Source organism: Mercenaria mercenaria, unplaced genomic scaffold (genome assembly GCF_021730395.1).
Source record: "Mercenaria mercenaria strain notata unplaced genomic scaffold, MADL_Memer_1 contig_3351, whole genome shotgun sequence".
In the NCBI taxonomy this organism is placed as follows: domain Eukaryota; kingdom Metazoa; phylum Mollusca; class Bivalvia; order Venerida; family Veneridae; genus Mercenaria; species Mercenaria mercenaria.
The window spans coordinates 8793-26935 of NW_026461480.1; the positions used below are offsets into that span (position 1 = coordinate 8793).

General features: G+C 34.2%; 1 long non-coding RNA gene across 2 annotated transcripts; it reads left to right on the top strand.

Annotated features, from left to right (window-relative positions):
• The first annotated feature begins 9263 nt into the window (after nucleotides 1-9263).
• On the top strand, nucleotides 9264-13667 carry LOC128552985 (uncharacterized). 2 transcript variants are annotated; one of them, XR_008369218.1, is made up of 5 exons: nucleotides 9264-9369; nucleotides 9821-9959; nucleotides 10438-10536; nucleotides 10946-11030; nucleotides 11640-13667. It is a non-coding gene; the product is annotated as an uncharacterized LOC128552985 (long non-coding RNA). The 2 variants fall into 2 exon arrangements; XR_008369217.1 differs by having other exon boundaries at nucleotides 9821-9920.
• Nucleotides 13668-18143: the final 4476 nt, after the last annotated feature.

Consider the following 18143-nt stretch of genomic DNA (forward strand, 5'->3'; position numbering starts at 1 on the left):
TGTTCCTGTAATGTTCTGGTAAAACTATCTGGTAGACTTCCTGACCATCAATTTCTGTTTTCCTGAAAAGAATGCTCTCCTGTATGAATAGACAAGTCCTATGTCTCAAGTAGTACTGAACTGCCTTTGATTCCTGTCTCATCTAATCTTTACTCAGGGTAATTTTCTGTCTATCAGATGGTATATTCTGGCAATATCTGGATCCTTTTGCTGTTCCTGTGAAAAATCTACATTAGAAAAATCTGTGGTATCTAAAATAGGTTCAGGATCTAATTCAAGTTCACTATCTGAAGAAATAACAAATTTCTGCTAAAGGATGGTCCTCAGGCTGAACTAAAGCTGAACTTCATAAAGCTTTAACTACATTTGAAAATAAAATTGTCTCCTTCTCGGACTCTCTTGGTCGTCTGCTTAAGCCGTCAGCATCAGCATTTGATTTTCCACGCATGTTTCCTAAAGCAGCTAACCGGCGGTGACCGGTTGCATCCAGCTTTGCTGTAGTAGAGATAAGTCAAAGGGTTATTGTCAGTTCTAACAAGAAAAGAATTTCCGTAAAGATAATCAAGAAACTTGTCAGTTATGGTCCATTTAAGACATAAATATTCTAATTTGTGTGCTGGATAATTCCGCTCATTAGGTCTCAAGCCTCTGCTTGCGTAACAAATTACGCGCTCTAAGCCATCTTGTTCTTGGTACAAAACCGCACCAAGTCCTTCTGTCGAGGCATCAACATTTACAATAAAAGGCTTGGTAAAATCTTCATAAGCAAGAACAGGTGGTTTACTTAGCTGATATCAATAATGGTATCAAAAGCTGTTGGTGTTTTGGCTTTCTTAGATTTCTTGGCAGCTTTGTTGGTAGGGTGACCTACAAGAAGATCATTTAAAGGTTTAACAATTTTGGCATAGCAAACAACAAAACGTCTGTATAAAGTACCCTGAAAATCCAAGAAAAGTTCTTGAAGATTTAATATTTTTGGGCACAGGCCACGTTTTTAAAGACTCTGTTTCGGCTGGGTCTGTATGAATACCATCAGCTGAAACGTCATAACCTAGGTATGTAACATGTGTATTAAAAAATTCACATTTTGAAGCTTTGAGCTTTACCATGAAGCTCTACATGTTCGAAAACTGCTTCCAAACGGGAAATATGTTCCTCGAAAGTTCTGGAAAAAATAAGGACATCATCAGCAAAAATGAGACATTCCTTGAGATTAAGTTCACCCATACAGGTTTCCATAAGTCTCTGGAAAGTACTTGGTGCATTGGTGAGCCCAAATCCCATTCTCTCACACTGAATGACTGATAAAAACCTAATGGTCCAACACTAAATGCTGTTTTCTCCTTGTCTTCTTCTGCCATCTCCACCTGCCAATAACCACTATGCAAGTCTAATTTAGACAAGTGGGTAGGGGTGTAACGATACATCGAAATATCGATAGTATGCATCGATAGAAAAGTCACAATCCAATAACAATCGCCGATAGTTCCTTCAACAATCGATAGTTTTGAAATTTTAGTAAATACAGAAATAATTTATAATTTATAAACCAAGAAACAGAGCCAGCTTTCATTTGCGCCTCGGAAAATGTTTACATCTCCATTATAATAATTACCCTCACGGAATTAAACTATCATAAAGGACTGGGAAGTCTGGGAGATAATCAATAAATTTAGTTTCTTAGAAACTTTGATTAAATATATTTAAATAACCTGTTAATCTTAAATGAGAAAATGTACTATGGACATAGAGAAAGGAGGCTGCTTGTATTATACAGCAAACTGTTCGGTAGGGTCCTTCATTTAGTGCTGGTACACCTTAGTCCGATCCGTCAATTTTCGTCTTTTTCGATGCTTTGGGTTATTAAACATGTTGACATTCACAACAAAACTGCCGATTCGTTTGAGTACCTTGCATAGGTTTATTGTTTTACTTATTGTTTCAAAGCCAAGGAAGGCAAGAAATATTTAATGTTAGAATTATTTCTGTCTATTTCATTTATACAAACATCTTAATGTGTGTTAACAGCAATTGTAAAGAGTGCCGTGTCTTACACTGTGTAACAATGCCAGTTGGTAGCTTTACTGTATAAAATATGGTGGCCGATAACTATTGCAATAGTATCGCAATAGTAACCTGCAATAGAATAGTATCGCAATAGTTTTTCAGCAATATCAATAGTATTGCAATAGTCAGAATTGGCCTCAATAGTCACCCCTACAAGAGGGCCATGAAGGCCCTGTATCGCTCACCTGACCTATTGACCTAAAGATCATAAAGATAGTTTCATTAAGACATGGTCATAAATGTGGCCTCTAAAGTGTTAATTCACATTTCCTTTGATTTGACCCAGTGACCTAGTTTTGGACCACACATGACCCAGATTCGAACTTGACCTAAAGATCACCAAGATTAACATTCTGACTAAGTTTCATGAAGATACAATCATAAATGTGGCCTCTAAAGTGTTAAAAAGCTTTTCCTCTGATTTGACCTGGTGACCTAGTTTTTGACCCTACCTGACCCAGATTTGAACTTGACCTACAGATCATCAAGATTAATATTCTAAGTTTCATTAAGATTTGGTCATAAATGTGGCCCCTAGAGTGTTAACTAGCTTTTCCTTTGATTTGACCTGGTGACCTAGCTTTTGACCCTACATGATCAAGATTCAAATTGGACTTTGGGATCATCATGATTAACATTCTGACCAAGTTTCATGAAGGAAGATACAGTCATAAATGTGGCCTCTACAGTGTTAACAAGCTTTTCCTTTGATCTGACCTGGTGACCTAGTTTTTGACCCCAGATGACCCAATATCGAACTCATCCAAGATTTTATTGAGAGTAACATTCTGACCAAGTTTCATTAAGATTGGGCCAAAATTGTGACCTCTAGAGTGTTTTCAAGCTTTTACTTTGATTTGACCTGGTGACCTAGTTTTTGAACCCAGATGACCCAATATCAAATTCGTCCAAGATTTAATTGAGTGTAACATAAGTTTCATTAAGATTAGGCCAAAATTGTGACCTCTAGAGTGTTAACAGTCAAATTGTTGACGACGGACGGGACGACTGACGACGACGGACACAGGGCGATCACAAAAGCTCACCTTGAGCTCTTCGTGCTCAGGTGTGCTAAAAATATTTGGTGTTAACTAAAGAATCTAATAGATCATCAACACGGGGTAGAGTGTAGGAGTCTCTCAAACAGCGTTTGTTCAACTCATGAAAATCTATTCAGAAACGTAAACTGTTATCTTTTTTCTAACTAAAACAATGTTACTACAATATGGGGATTGACTTTCCTTGATGGCCCCACATTCCACCATTTCCTTCAGATGTTGTCGCACTTCTTCATACATAGAAGGCGGAATTCTGCAATAAGCCTGTTTAAAAGGTTTGTCATCTGTAACAGGAATATTATGCTGTACAGTATCAGTTCTACCTATATCTGTAGGAGATTTAGAAAAAATATGCTTCCACATGCCAAGAACTTGCTGTAATCTTAAAAACTGCTCATCTGTAAGATTCTCCTTGTTCACCTTAATACCTAAGTCCTGTAAATTTTGAAAAGACTTATTAGTACTAGGTTCAATTTTAGGATTGGTTAATTTCGGTTACCAAGAATCCACGACCTTAACTTCTGAAAGTGAACAAAATACAGAGTTAGGTTCAATCTTAATACCTTGGCTGTCATATTACACAGTCTGACAGGAAAGGAATTCTTGTAGTAAAACCTGTATTTTCAAGAGAAACAACTCTTGGACAAACATTAAGACCTGAAAGTTGAGGTTTTTCAATAGCCTCTGTAATGGCAGTAGACACACTACCCTCTTTCCTGACAAATCCTGAAATAGTTGTAACTTGATTAGGCGTCTTGTTGGTTGACTTCACTGAAATCAAGTTAACACATTTCATAGCATCTAAATGCTATTCTGAAAGGATCAGATGAAGAACAGTGTTCACCAGTACTACACATACATAAAACATTTGTACCTATAACACCTGGTACTGACTGACGGTACTCTGTATCAGGTACAATTAAAATAGGGATAAAAACAGGAGTATCTAAAATATTCGGGATAAAAACATCACCCTCTATTATACCCAACATAAGGTATTTTGGCACCACCAGCACCTACAACATCTAATTTAAAATCACCAATACTCATTAGTTCTGGTTTGGGATCTTTAGTTAAGACTGTGGTAAAATGATTCTGAAATTAAAGTAACCATGGAACCTGTATCAATTAAAACATTAGTATCAACATCACAGATCCTGGCTTTTCCCTCATTTGCCTCACCAACCAGTCTATTTGCTAAAGTAGGTTTGGAGCTCTTGTCACAACTGACTTTCTCTGTGTGTCCCACCACAGAGGAGTCTACTCTTTTGGGTTATTCTTTCTGTTGATATCAGACCTGTAAGAAGAACCAGAGTTACTATGTGAAAAATTATTATAGTCTCTGCTTTGGCCTCTATTTCCTGGTCTCCAGCCACGTCTGCCTCAAAATATTCCTCTACCTCTGGGGTTTCCTCTATTATATCCTGAAAAAGGTAAGTTATCATTTTGAGAAAAAGAGTCAGTTTTCTTTTTCTCATTTCATTCTCCAGTGCCTGCATTTTTGACATCAATGTGTCCATTTTCTTGGACATCTCTTCCACTAATTTGTCTTTATCAGGTGACACATAGGCTGATGTTATGTTGTGCTGTGAGACTTTAGCAGTGGTTGCTAATTCCTGTTCCGCAGCTCTAACCTGACATAACAAGCTACCATAATTAGAAACAGAGTCATATTTGTGACGAGTTAATAATATTAGCTTTTCATCTCTAACACCAGTCCAAAATTTGGATCTTAGCATATCATTTCCCGGCTGTTTGGTTTACATGTCCACTTTCAACTGCAACCTGCAATAAAGTTTCTAATCTGCAGCCATAAGTTGTTGTAGCCTGTTGGCTTATGCGACTCACTGTAAAATGTTTGCATAACTGATTCATTAGTAGAAACATTTCCAAATAATGTATCATGTTTCTGCAGAATATATGTCATGGTTGCTTTTTCACCAATGGTATACTCGATATCACTAATCTTGCGTCATCACTAATTACGCGGTATATGAATTTCGCTACCTGCGTGGTGTTTACATGTCAAAGTTTGTGACCTATTTTACGCACAGGCTAACGGTACACTTCCAAATACCCATATTCTCTTATCCATTAATATATGATCGATTTCAATGGAATAAAATTTAAACGTTAGTTGGAAATATTAATTTTAACAAATATACAACGGCACAGCCAAGATAAAGGGTACCCCTGATGTTGCACATATGGTGAATTTTAAACTCAATCAAAATTTCGTATCTTATCATGTGATTTCAAGGTACATCCTTTGAGCACAAGAATCTATCAGGGTTTTCTTCAATTATGTGAAATAAAAAAGTTACGGATGCTCAAGGAACCACACCTCTTAGGGCCTACGGACTCTACATGCTAAAGCATACCTAGATAACACAGAAAAAGTTATTCATGGTGTTGAAAATAAGTTAATAGTTGCATTAAGATGTTTTCAATATTGCTTTATGGAATATAAAGTTGATTTTATGAATTTCATAATATATCCAGAGCTGGATATCAAAGTGCCATCAAATGAGACAATATGTATTGCCTTCCAGTTTACATTCTGAACAGAAAACTAAGAAGAGTATGGCAAGCTTCCTTGAAACCTATTAAGAAATATGTATATAAATAGAACTAAAGGTTTCAGATAATAACTTTAAACACTTTTCTGATACAGAACCCAATACAAATTGATATCAAGGCCTACGGACTCTACATCCATGTATGGTTACTAGTAAAATAGTTTCTGCAGTATAACATTTCATAGTCAGTTTCCAGAATTAGTAATATTTTCTGACAGTCTTATAATTCTTAGATCATTTAAGAGCATTATATAACTAACAATTTTATTTTATTTCTTTTTTTTGCATTTTGATTATTTAAACTTTGTAGAGACACAAGTGAACAAACTGTTTCATCATAAGAGAACATGAACAAATCATTGAAATGTGTCAGTGTACCTCACTTTTGGTTTTAACAGGAAGATTAATCTCATTCTAATATGACTAACAATGCTTTAATCATCACAACGATATTATGTTGACGTCTCGTCAATGTGATATTTAGCGCCATGTACCCATCAAGAAATATCACTTTCAAATTTTATTTATTTATTTCAGTCTCTTCCAATATATTACATATGCACATAAAGATTTTACAAAACATAAGATACATAGTACTGGCCATTCTTGAAATAGAATTATAAGAGACTTTGTATCATAAAGCATATCAATGAGGAAAACCAGAGACATGACTCTCACACCACTAACTAACACAGCCAATAATATTGTGTAAGATAAGTAATTATTCTGATCAGACCAAACATATTTTATGTCACATAATTGCTAAACGTCATAGATCTGGTAATCTCACTGAGCTTTAATTTGTTAGGACATTATACAGACACAAGCTACAAACAAATATTTACACAAAATCATCTTAAAAATCAGCTTACCACTGCTAACCTTTTTATTAAAAAAACTACAATAAAAAGTTACGACTTAATAAGATACTGAAGACTGTAAATCGTGGCACTAGTGCGCAAAATAAAAAATATTTTAAACAAGAGGACCATGATGGTCCTGAATCGCTCACCTGTTCCCACATGACCCAGTTTTGAGTATGACGTCGTTTTTTCTATTATTTGACATAGTGACCTAGTTTTTGAGCTCATGTGACCCAGTTTTGAACTTGACCTAGATATTATCAAGATAAAAATTCTGACCAATTTTCGTGAAGATCTATTGAAAAATATGGTCTCTAGAGAGGTCACAAGGTTTTTTCTATTATTTGACCTATTGACCTAGTTTTCATGAAAATATGGCTTCTAGAGAGGTCACAAGGTTTTTCTATTTTTATACCTACTGGCCTAGTTTTTGACCGCACGTGACCCAGTTTTGAAACTGACCTAGATATCATCAAGGTGAACATTCAGATCAATTTTCATGAAGATCCATTGAAAAATATGGCCTCTTGAGAGGTCAAAAGATTTTTCTAATTTGAGACCTACTGACCTAGTTTTTGACCGCAGTTGACCCAGTTTCAAACCTGACCTAGATATCATCAAGATGAACATTCAGACCAACTTTCATACAGATCCCATGAAAAGTATGGCCTCTAGAGAGGTCACAAGGTTTTTTTATTATTTGACCTACTGACCTAGTTTTTAAAGGCACGTGACCCAGTTTCAAACTTGACCTAGATATCATCAAGGTGAACATTCTGACCAATTTTCATGAAGATCCATTCAAGGGTAAGGCCCCTAGAGAGGTCACAAGGTTTTTCTATTTTAAGACCTACTGACCTAGTTTTTGATCGCAGTTGACCCAGTTTCAAACTTGACCTATATATCATCAAGATAGACATTCAGACCAACTTTCATACAGATCCCATGAAAAATATGGCCTCTAGAGAGGTCACAACGTTTTTTCATTATTTGACCTACTGACCTACTTTTTGAAGGCACGTGACCCACTTTCGATCTTGACCTAGATATCATCAAGATGAACATTCTGACCAATTTTTATGGAGATCCATTCACATGTATGGCCTCTAGAGAGGTCACAAGGTTTTTCTATTTTTAGACCTACTGACCTAGTTTTTGATCGCAGATGAACCTGTTTCGAACTTGATCTAGATATCACCAAGATGAACATTCAGACCAACTTTCATACAGATCCCATGAAAAATATGGCATCTAGAGAGGTCACAAGGTTTTTCTATTATTTGACCTACTGACCTAGTTTTTTACGGCACGTGACCCACTTTCGAACTTAACCTAGATATCATCAAGGTGAACATTCTGACCAATTTTCATGAAGATCTCATGAAATATATGGCCTCTAGAGAGGTCACAAGGTTTTCCTATTTTTAGACCTACTGACCTAGTTTTTGACCGCACGTGACCCAGTTTCGAACTTGACCTAGATATCATCAATGTGAACATTCTGACCAATTTTTATGAATATCCATTCACAAGTGTGGCCTCTAGAGAGGTCACAAGGTTTTTCTATTTTTAAACCTACTGACCTAGTTTTTGACCGCACGTGACCCAGTTTCGAACTTGACCTAGATATCATCAAGATGAACATTCAGACCAACTTTCATACAGATCCCATGAAAAATATGGCCTTTAGAGAGGTCACAAGGTTTTTCTATTATTTGACCTACTGACCTAGTTTTTGACGCCACGTGACCCAGTTTCGAACTTGACCTAGATATCATCAAGGTGAACATTCTGACCAACTTTCATGAAGATCTTGTGAAATATATGGCCTCTAGAGAGGTCACAAGGTTTTTCTATTTTAGACCTACTGACCTAGTTTTTGACCGCACGTGACCCAGTTTCGAACTTGACCTAGATATCATCAAGAAGAACATTCTGACCAATTTTCATAAAGATCCCATGAAAAATGTGACCTCTAGAGTGGTCACAAGCAAAAGTTTACGCACGCACGCACGCACGGACGACGGACGCTGCGTGATCACAAAAGCTCACCTTGTCACTTTGTGACAGGTGAGATAAAAACCAATTACCCTCCATGATCAGATCATGAGGGGACTGGTTAGCAATGATAATCTGCACTGTCATAAAAGAATACCTTTACATTATATAAGATTTTAACTGAGTTAATACATTATTTACATCGTAAAATTTGGTTTACTACTAAAACAAGTCACATTTTCATACAAAGGTAGTCCTCACATTACATACAAAAACGACCATTTGTAAACATATACCTCCTCAAATTATTGGTGAAAAAGAAATGTTTCTACAGGCTTATGTATTAAGGAATGATTCCCATGAAATAACTCATGTTTCACCACTATTGCTTAATATATTGTACATGTCTATATTAAAAATAGTAGGAAATGAGCTACACCATGAGAAGACCAGCATCAAAGACATCCACGACAAGAAAAGGTAACAATCAATGTGCTTCTTGATCCACACCGCCTTTCAAACATTCGACAGTAAATGCGCCACAACGGTGCAGATAAACCAAGTAGACGGCCAAACCAGACACCTAGAACGTGACCAATCCCAGTCAAAAAATATCCCAACGCAGACCCTCCCATGTAGTAGACATAGTACTAGAGCCGATTTACGCAATCGAATACCGCCGGAAGTAGAACATTTATGTCAACACCGGTTTCGTATTTTCACGTGAAAACGGCCGAAAACTGTGAGGTTATCAACAAATTATAAGTTTACGGGTACCATGAGGATTTTTCATGCATTTAAACGGTAAGTATAATGTTTATGGCTTATTCAATAAGGTATGAAAGTAAACTGTTACGCTTTAAATGGAAATTGTGAAAGAAAACCCGATAAGAAAATACTGACTTTCACTTTCATTGTCCCTTTTTAAATTGCCCAAAAATGTTCTTTCTATTAATTTGTTTTTTCTTGTTTTTTGTTTGTAGATACATAATCTTATTGCAAATTATTGTGTGAAATGACAGCTTATTTAAAGCATCTGTGATTAACTGGGCCTAAGTTTACCGATTTTTCCTTTTAGAGTGACCTTTGACCTTATAATAGCTTATAGTCTGTTCTATGTATTTTAGCTGTAGTCAGAGCAGAATGTAATTGAGATCAAATGAATTTTCAAAATAAACTGTTGCAAACTGTAGGAAAAGAATAACATAATATATTCATTATAAGTTATTGAAATATTATAATTGCCTCATTTCAGACAGAAGTACAAGTGAACAGATGACATATTAAAGTGGCTGCAGAAGCTTGAAAAGTTAAATAGAGCAGGGGCAGTCAAAACAGTGGGATAATACTTCTATGTAATTTCTTTTTAAAGGCAATTTATACAGGATGGAATGGTATCACATACAATGTTTTACAATTTACGTGTAGTTTTATGTCTCTTTATGATGTTGAGAGTAAACAAGTCAGTGACATCTAATTAACACTTGTAAACTATTGACAGTTGATATTAGACAGCATTAATTTTGATAAAATGCAATTATTGAATGGTTTGCCTATCAATATTAAAAAGAGCAAACAGTTGACAATTAACAGGCAGGTCATTCTTTTAAATGACACCATAAATAAACTTTCATAATTTGTTTTTCTTCAACTTCCGGGTTTAGACTGGAAGCCATTCCAAACTATGAACTGTTAAATTATATAAGGAGTCATGTAATGATTATGGATGGGATACATTATACTTTAATGGACAATAATACTTTGAAATAATAATATTTTTAACATCAAGGTGTTAAGGTGATTTTATAAAGATGGTGTTATGGTTGTTGCATGATGAGTCTTTTCACAGATTTTATCATTTATATATTTCAGGGTGTCCAACATGTCTAGTCAGGTTGACAGAAGTGAAAGATGGTCTGATGGTACAATGATGTACAAATGATACTCTTTAACAAGTTTAAGATGTCAAGGGTAATATAATGCCAGTTATTGAAATTACATTCCCCTTAACATTTAACAGACACACTTTGTAAATGTAATTAAAATGATTTTATGAAGTTTCATGAAGGATGGTACAGCCAACCATTTCGAATCAAGAAATTTTGACTTCGGTAAAGATATCTATTCAGACTTCTTAACTCTTAGCCTTTCATATGATACAGAGATAATAGGACTACTATTGTCAGCCACTAACCATGTTTCAAAGCTTTTAAACACACTATAGCAATAACCATTTTGTTTAAATATCTTTTTAATGCAATGTTTTCTTTATATCTGTCACTTGTTGTTTTCAATGGATTAGAGTCCTAATTTAATGTAAATTCTGTATTTTTCAATAATGGAAGTACAAAATTTATAGGAAGTTGTTTCTTTATTTCAGTGTAAAACGTTCTGTGGATTCATATGATGATAATGCCAGTGTTGATCTGTATGACTTAGTTAAACACAGATATTGATACCGTCAGGTAACTGTTTACAATATTCAAAGAGTTACAATGTAATTCAGTTATTGATTTGGTATATATCACTTCAAGAGGCTTGTGTAAAGTTTGTTTCACATGAGACCATGGGTCAAGTATGATATATAAACTTTACACTTACAAAAAGAAATTATACAGTACCAAATAATTACAGACTTATGAATGTAACTTTCCAAATATCTTACATTTTTCTCCTGAAATTAATTAAATAGGTAAACACAATTCTATTGTTATAAGCTTAAAAAGGTGAATGTAAGATATAAATTATGAAATGTCAATTATAAGGAGTGTTATTTTCAAAGTATTTAAGATACAGAATAAAATATAGCCTGTCATCATAATATTCCAAAATACAAAGTGTGTCGTACATATATTTTAGGTCAAATGGTAAGGTCAAGTGAGTGACTTAGGGTAACTGTTGGCCTCTTGATATATTCTACTAAAATGGGTCTTATGCATAAGATATGTTGAAGTTTTATTAATCCAGTAACACTTTTATTCTACCTTATATTCAGAAATATACATATTTTGAATATCAAAAAACTGTAGACACCTCGAATACAGAGTTACTACATTATGCATTTCTTTCTTCAGATATGTACCTGTGAAATCTTTAGTGTCACCGTTCAGCTATTGTTCAAGATCAGTGTCTGCAGCTTGCACAGTTTAGTATAGAGGAGCCTTCTGAATCAATTTTGTTACATATTTGCTGTTATTGTAGGACACACATGTAGAGAGCAACAAGTCCTGTCCAGCCGTGCATGTAAATGTGATTCAGAAACTTTGAGAATACTGTAAACATTACACTGTTATAATTTTAAAAATACTGTGTCTTGTAGTGTATTAGTACTGTTTTGTCTCAGTTTATAGCACAGTATGTTCCCAAATCAAACTTTAGATCATAGTGATCAGTATTATTAAAATCATTAATTATTTGTATGGTGACAAAAATTCAATTTCATGCAATACCACAGTAAAACGTTTGATAATTTTCACTTTAAAAGTTGTAAGTTTAAAGTTGGCATAAATTGTTTTTCTCCTTCGTAAATCTAAAAAGTGATTGGTCATTATAATTGCAATATCATTTTAGTATGACAAAGTTTATATTGAACTAAAACACTAATGTAAATTTTTGAACTAGTCAATGCATTTTCTTCAGTTTTAAAACATTTGTTTATCGTACGTGTCATGGCCCATAACTCCTCAATATTACTTGTGTTTTGTCCTTTTTAGTTTCACTGAAGAATAGGTAGAGGTATTGCACATCCATTTTATAGCATCCCTATTTTGTAAAGTGTTGTATGTAAGGTTTTATCTCGGAATTATGTCTCATCTAAAGGTGGGGAGAGGTATTGTTTATGCCTTCTCGTCTATCCGCATTAAGCCTGTCTGGCTTTAAGAGGACAAGCTGCTGGCCAGATTTTGTTGAAACTTCACAGGACTGATCAGTACCAAGCATAGTGTTGTGCATATCGCTTGCACGTTTCGTTTCGATGCACTAAATTGCAGCCAGAGCTAAAAATAGAAAAATCTTGTCGGCTTTCACAGGTCAAAACTACTTAACAGACTTTGATGAAACTTCACAGGAGTGATCAGTACCAAGTATATTTTTGCATATCACCGACACTTTCCATTTTGCTGCACAAAATAGCTGCCATACTATTGCTAAAGGTATACATAGGTGGGAGATATATTTTGTCATAAAATACCTAAAACACCTTCCACTTTCAATCTTTGTTAATGAAAAATGTATCAAACTTCTTACAATTACAAACTGTAATAATTTGACATTAAATGCACTTGTTCCATAACTGCATTTGGCTTTTTTTCATAATTATTGCCCTTTTCTTACCATAGCAATATTTTGTGTAACATGTTACCTCATTAAGCATCATAAGATCAGAAAGTTCTATGACTCAGAAATGTTGGCCCTTTTGTACTTGTCATGAGTATGTTTTCGGTATTTTATATTGTCATTACTTTTTGTTGTGCCAGTTTACGGAAATGAAGACTTAGTTGTCCAAATGTGTGCCTGTGCCTGTTCTGATTTGTTTGTCTGGATAATATATTATTGACTAGTCTTCACGAAACTTTGCAGGTTAATTTCCCTAAGTTCCCTGTCAACTTTGATAGTGGCATGGTTACTTTAGAAACACTAAAGTGATGTCACCAATGTACTAGTCAAACGTTTTGTATTTCAGATTTTATATCACATTACAGGCTACTGGTCTTTAGCAGCCATCATAAAACTTTCATAAAAGTTTCCAAAAATGTTGTATTTTGATTTGAGCTGGCATTATTCAAACATTAAGAAGTAGTACTATAAGGCAACATTTGACCTCTTTTCCAGTACTTTTTGATTTTCTCTGTTACTATGAAGTTGCCTTTTCCTAGAAATTAGTTGGATTATTTTTGATGATCTTATGTTTTTAATGAATTGTAGCTATGTTCTTTATCTCATGAAAATGTCCATTTTTATATAATTCAGATTTTTTACTGTCAACTAAGTGCAATACCACATACTTATCACTTTCATTAACATACTTGTACTATTTTCATAAAACATTATATAAATCATTATATTTCCTATAAACAGAATTAAATAAATATTTAAGAACATCAGTGTTTTCTTTGATTGCTACATGAAACAGACCATAGGTCAATTTAGGGTCAATTCTGACTCTTTATATGCAAATTGATAAGGGAGATAACAAGTACTGTCTTAAGTAACCAATATTTAGTTACACAGTTACCTTCCCTTTACACAGGTAGGACTATTTGTTGATGATCATCTTTTGAACATTATTCCATTCCTGATGACAGAACATTGAAAATAAAAGTTGTTGTATCATGCAATGACATCATATATGACAATATTTACTTTTTTATTCCATTTTTTAAATATTCTTTAAATTAGGTACAATGCCTACATGTAGTAGCTCATATAAGAATTATAATTCTAGTTATTCCTTATACAACAGATTATTTCTAGTTTTAAGAATATTATAACAGGTTTTGGCAGTGACATTAAGCATATTATCATTATTGCTGGAGAGAACAAACACAAGTTTTTGCTGGTCAGAAAAATTATTAAAACCATTATCAATATCAGTTGCTTTTGTAAACATTGTACTTCTTTGACCAATATAAGCATTACAGTGTAACAATACATGCATTTCATTCTCAACTCCTTGCCTACATATTGGACATATATAGTCTTTGCTCCTCTGGTAAGTTTTCATATCTACCAGTCTCAAGTCTAATAGGGGCAACGCCACATCTGAATTTTGCTAATGCTGATTTATGTTTCAAAGGTATTAAGGACTTAACATAGTTCTCTGTTATATAGTCATGTTTGAACAGGCGATAGGTCCTCAATTTATTCTTACCTCTACCAGATGGACTAACTTCATTTTCTAAACTATCTTTCCAAATTTCAATATATTTATCCATAGATGCATTTTCAACTAAGTCATAAAAATATCTAGACGAGTTCCTGTCACAATTTTCATAGTAATCTAGCAAACCAGTATTAGACAAATGTAACTTAACTTGAAACTGCCAATTTTTACAATTTCTATTACTCTTATTACAGCATAGAGCAAAGATTCTATAATTGATTCTATTATTATCCATAGTCTTTATTCTATAAAATTGCTGTGCCACAGATCTCCATTGTTTCACATGTGGGGGTTTCCATGAAAGTTAACCATAGAGAGCACTGTTTGGCATGTACTTGCCCATAGCCAAAAAGAACCGCATCGCTCGACTCTGCACCGCATTAACACAAGAGTAGGATTTAGTACCCCAAACTGAAGCCCCGTATGCTATTACTGGCCATACTGTACTGTCATATAACTTTTTGAAAGCATTATAAGGCACACCCCCTACAGACTTACATTTCGAAATCAGCAGACCAAGGGCTCTACCCGCTCTCTGAGAAACACTTTTAGCAGTTATTCCAAATCTAAATACTCATCCAATAGCAGTCCCAGGTAAGTGTATTTCTTAATCACCTTTATATCATTGGTTCCACATGTGAAAGTATATGCAGTTCTGTGAACAGATTGTGGCCTAAAGTGTACAATATTACTTTTTAATGGGTTAACAACCATATTATTTTGGTTACACCATTCATTTAAAATGTTTAACATATATTGCAAATCTTCTTCATTTTCTGCTAGTAGGACTATATCATCCGCATACAAAAGAATACAGAGTTTACTATTTTCTAAACTTATTATACCTTTATCTGCTTGCTTAAGTCTTACAGCAAGGTCATTAACATATAAATTAAACAACATAGGTGACAACGAGCACCCTTGCCTAAGACCACATTGAACATTAAACCAGTCGGTACAAAGACCGTTAATTCTCACACATGAAGTAACATTGCTATATAAAGATTTCAGAGCAGTTAGAATCTTTCCATTTATACCTACATCTAGGTCGGATAATTTTAACCACAGAATACCTCTATCTATAAAATCGTAAGCCTTTTTAAAATCTATGAAAGCACAAAAGGTAGATTGTTTAGACTTTTCCCTTGTGTCAATAATATTTGTTAAGGAAGAAATATGATCAACTGTACTCCTTTGCTTACGAAAACCATTTTGTTCATCGACTAAAATATCATAATGCTCCGCCCAAGTAGCTAGTCTGGTATTCAAAATAGAACAATATATTTTGTACATCGAGCATGATAACGAAATACCTCTATAAGATAATGGGTCTCGAGGGTCAAGTGTACTACTTTTTGGTATAGGATTAATTATAATCTTACCCCATTCTGATGGTATAACCCCTGTGTTAAAACAAACATTATATAAAATATGTAAAAAAGAGACACATGTCTCATTTTTTAAAATATCCACAGGCAAGCTATCTATTCCACATGCTTTTCCACATTTAGCTTTCATAATAGCTGTTCTAACATCGAGAATAGAAATATCTCTATTTAATTCTGAACATCTAGCCAGACTTTCATCTGTTACTATGTCATTTGTTACATTATTACCATAATGCAAATTATTTTGTCTAGGCACAAAAAGATTTTTAAAATCATTTTTCCACTTACAAAGCACTGTTTCAATATCATTTGAAATAGACCCATCATCATTTACTACTTCAAACGGTATTGGTTTAGACCTGGAATGTGAAACACCTATTCTTCCTATGGACTTCCAAAAATCAGTGTTATTATTATCACAGTCCGATAACAATTCTTTTTGAAAAGACACCCAATAAGCTCTTTTACTCTTTTGGACTTCCCTATCAAAGACACGTCTTGCTGAGACAAATAATGACAAGGTTTTTTCTCCTTGTTCCATCTGTACATCTTAACCATTCACGCTCGGCCTCACACATTCTAGTCCATAGGCAGGAGAGATCATTGCTCCACCAAGGCTTACCAACCTTTTTCTTTTTATTAGAACCAGTATAACCCGTATGAAAAAATAAGGCGGAATCCGCTCTGAATTAAAGCATATTAAGGGCGTAATCCTGCTAAAATGGATATTCAAAGGCAGACTATTGGCGGACATGGATTATTCTAAAAATTACGCCTAACAGTTAAGGTGGAATTTTCTTAAATTCTGGTTAATGCTTTTCAGAAAAAGGTGCATTCTCACTAGGCGGAATTTTCAGATAAAATAAGGGAAAATTTTGAACTTAGAAAAAATGGCTGTACTAAGATAAGGCGGAATTTTGGAAGGTGGTAATTGTATATCAATTAATTTGAAATAGGATCACTGTAAGGGTCCAATGAGTTTATGACATCCATATGTTGTGACTCTTGTTTAGAGAGAAAGCACTTTCTGAAGGCATTTATACATGGGATGTTGTTAGTTAGGTAGACTAGACTAAGGAGTACATTATATATTAGTGGTAAGTTAGAATTCAATTAATTTACTTCTGTAAACCTTTAGAAATAGCAAATTAAGGTGTAGAGGATTTAATGAACATCTTTAGTACTTACATTTCAGAAGTACATGTATAATGCATTAAATTTTACATTAGGTAGCAAACAATTTAAATAAGATTTCAAGTCTAAGTTAGTATTTAATTGTTATTATCTTAGTACCATAATTATTGCCATAATTATAGACATTTTATCACTGGCACCAAACATTAATGATAATTTCAGTAATAACCAGTAGTTCATGACATGTCCATGCTAGTTTAGTGAAGGTTTAATAACTTTTAAATTTTTCAAGAAACGCTTATGATATTTAGTCAGTATTGTTGTGCATTTGCTTCAGTAATTTTGTTATTAAGCCACAGCTGATATATTTGTAAAATTGAAGCTGTCCTCATTGATATAAATTGTATTTGGCAAAGCAAAATGAATCTAGTGAAATGTGAAAAGCTTCATGCTCAAGATAAATACTAAGGGTATTTTTTATGTTTTACATAAGGCGGATTTTATTCTGGTCAAGCTTTTCTGGGTATTTTTTACCAGCCTAAGCAGAGAATATCCTTAGACGAAATTTTTTCCTGCTTAATCATTTTTACGCCAATTTAGGCGGTTTCCGCCTTACTAACAGGAAAAAATTTGCATATTTCGAGCCCTATTCTCCCTAAGGTCTCCCTAAGGCTGATATTATGCTTAACAGCAACATAAGATGGAAACCGCCTTACTTTTCTGGGCGGTTTCCGCCTAAATTATGGGCGTACTTTTTCGTACGGGAAGGGGCCTTTATTGTTTTGTATTGCAATTTATCAAACATTTCAGCTTTAATATTACAACATAAATCAGCATAGGCAGCATCAATATCATTTTGCAACCGTAAACTTTGATCTGATTTAAAAACAGTATCGTGGACAGCATTTATAAAACTGTTTGAAGTCATAAAATTTTCTGGCAATTTTTTCACATCAAATTTTTCATAACTAGATGTGCTTATGTATGACTCTGTAACAGAATTCTTATCGATATTACAAACTTCTGAAAAATCGACCTTCCAAGACAAAACGGAATGGTCTGGCACGGACGACGGTGAGAGCCCATTATGCAGCTGCAACTGTGATATTAACTCAGTACTTCTAATTACGGAAAATTCACTAAACATATACAGATAATCATGTGGAACAAGACAA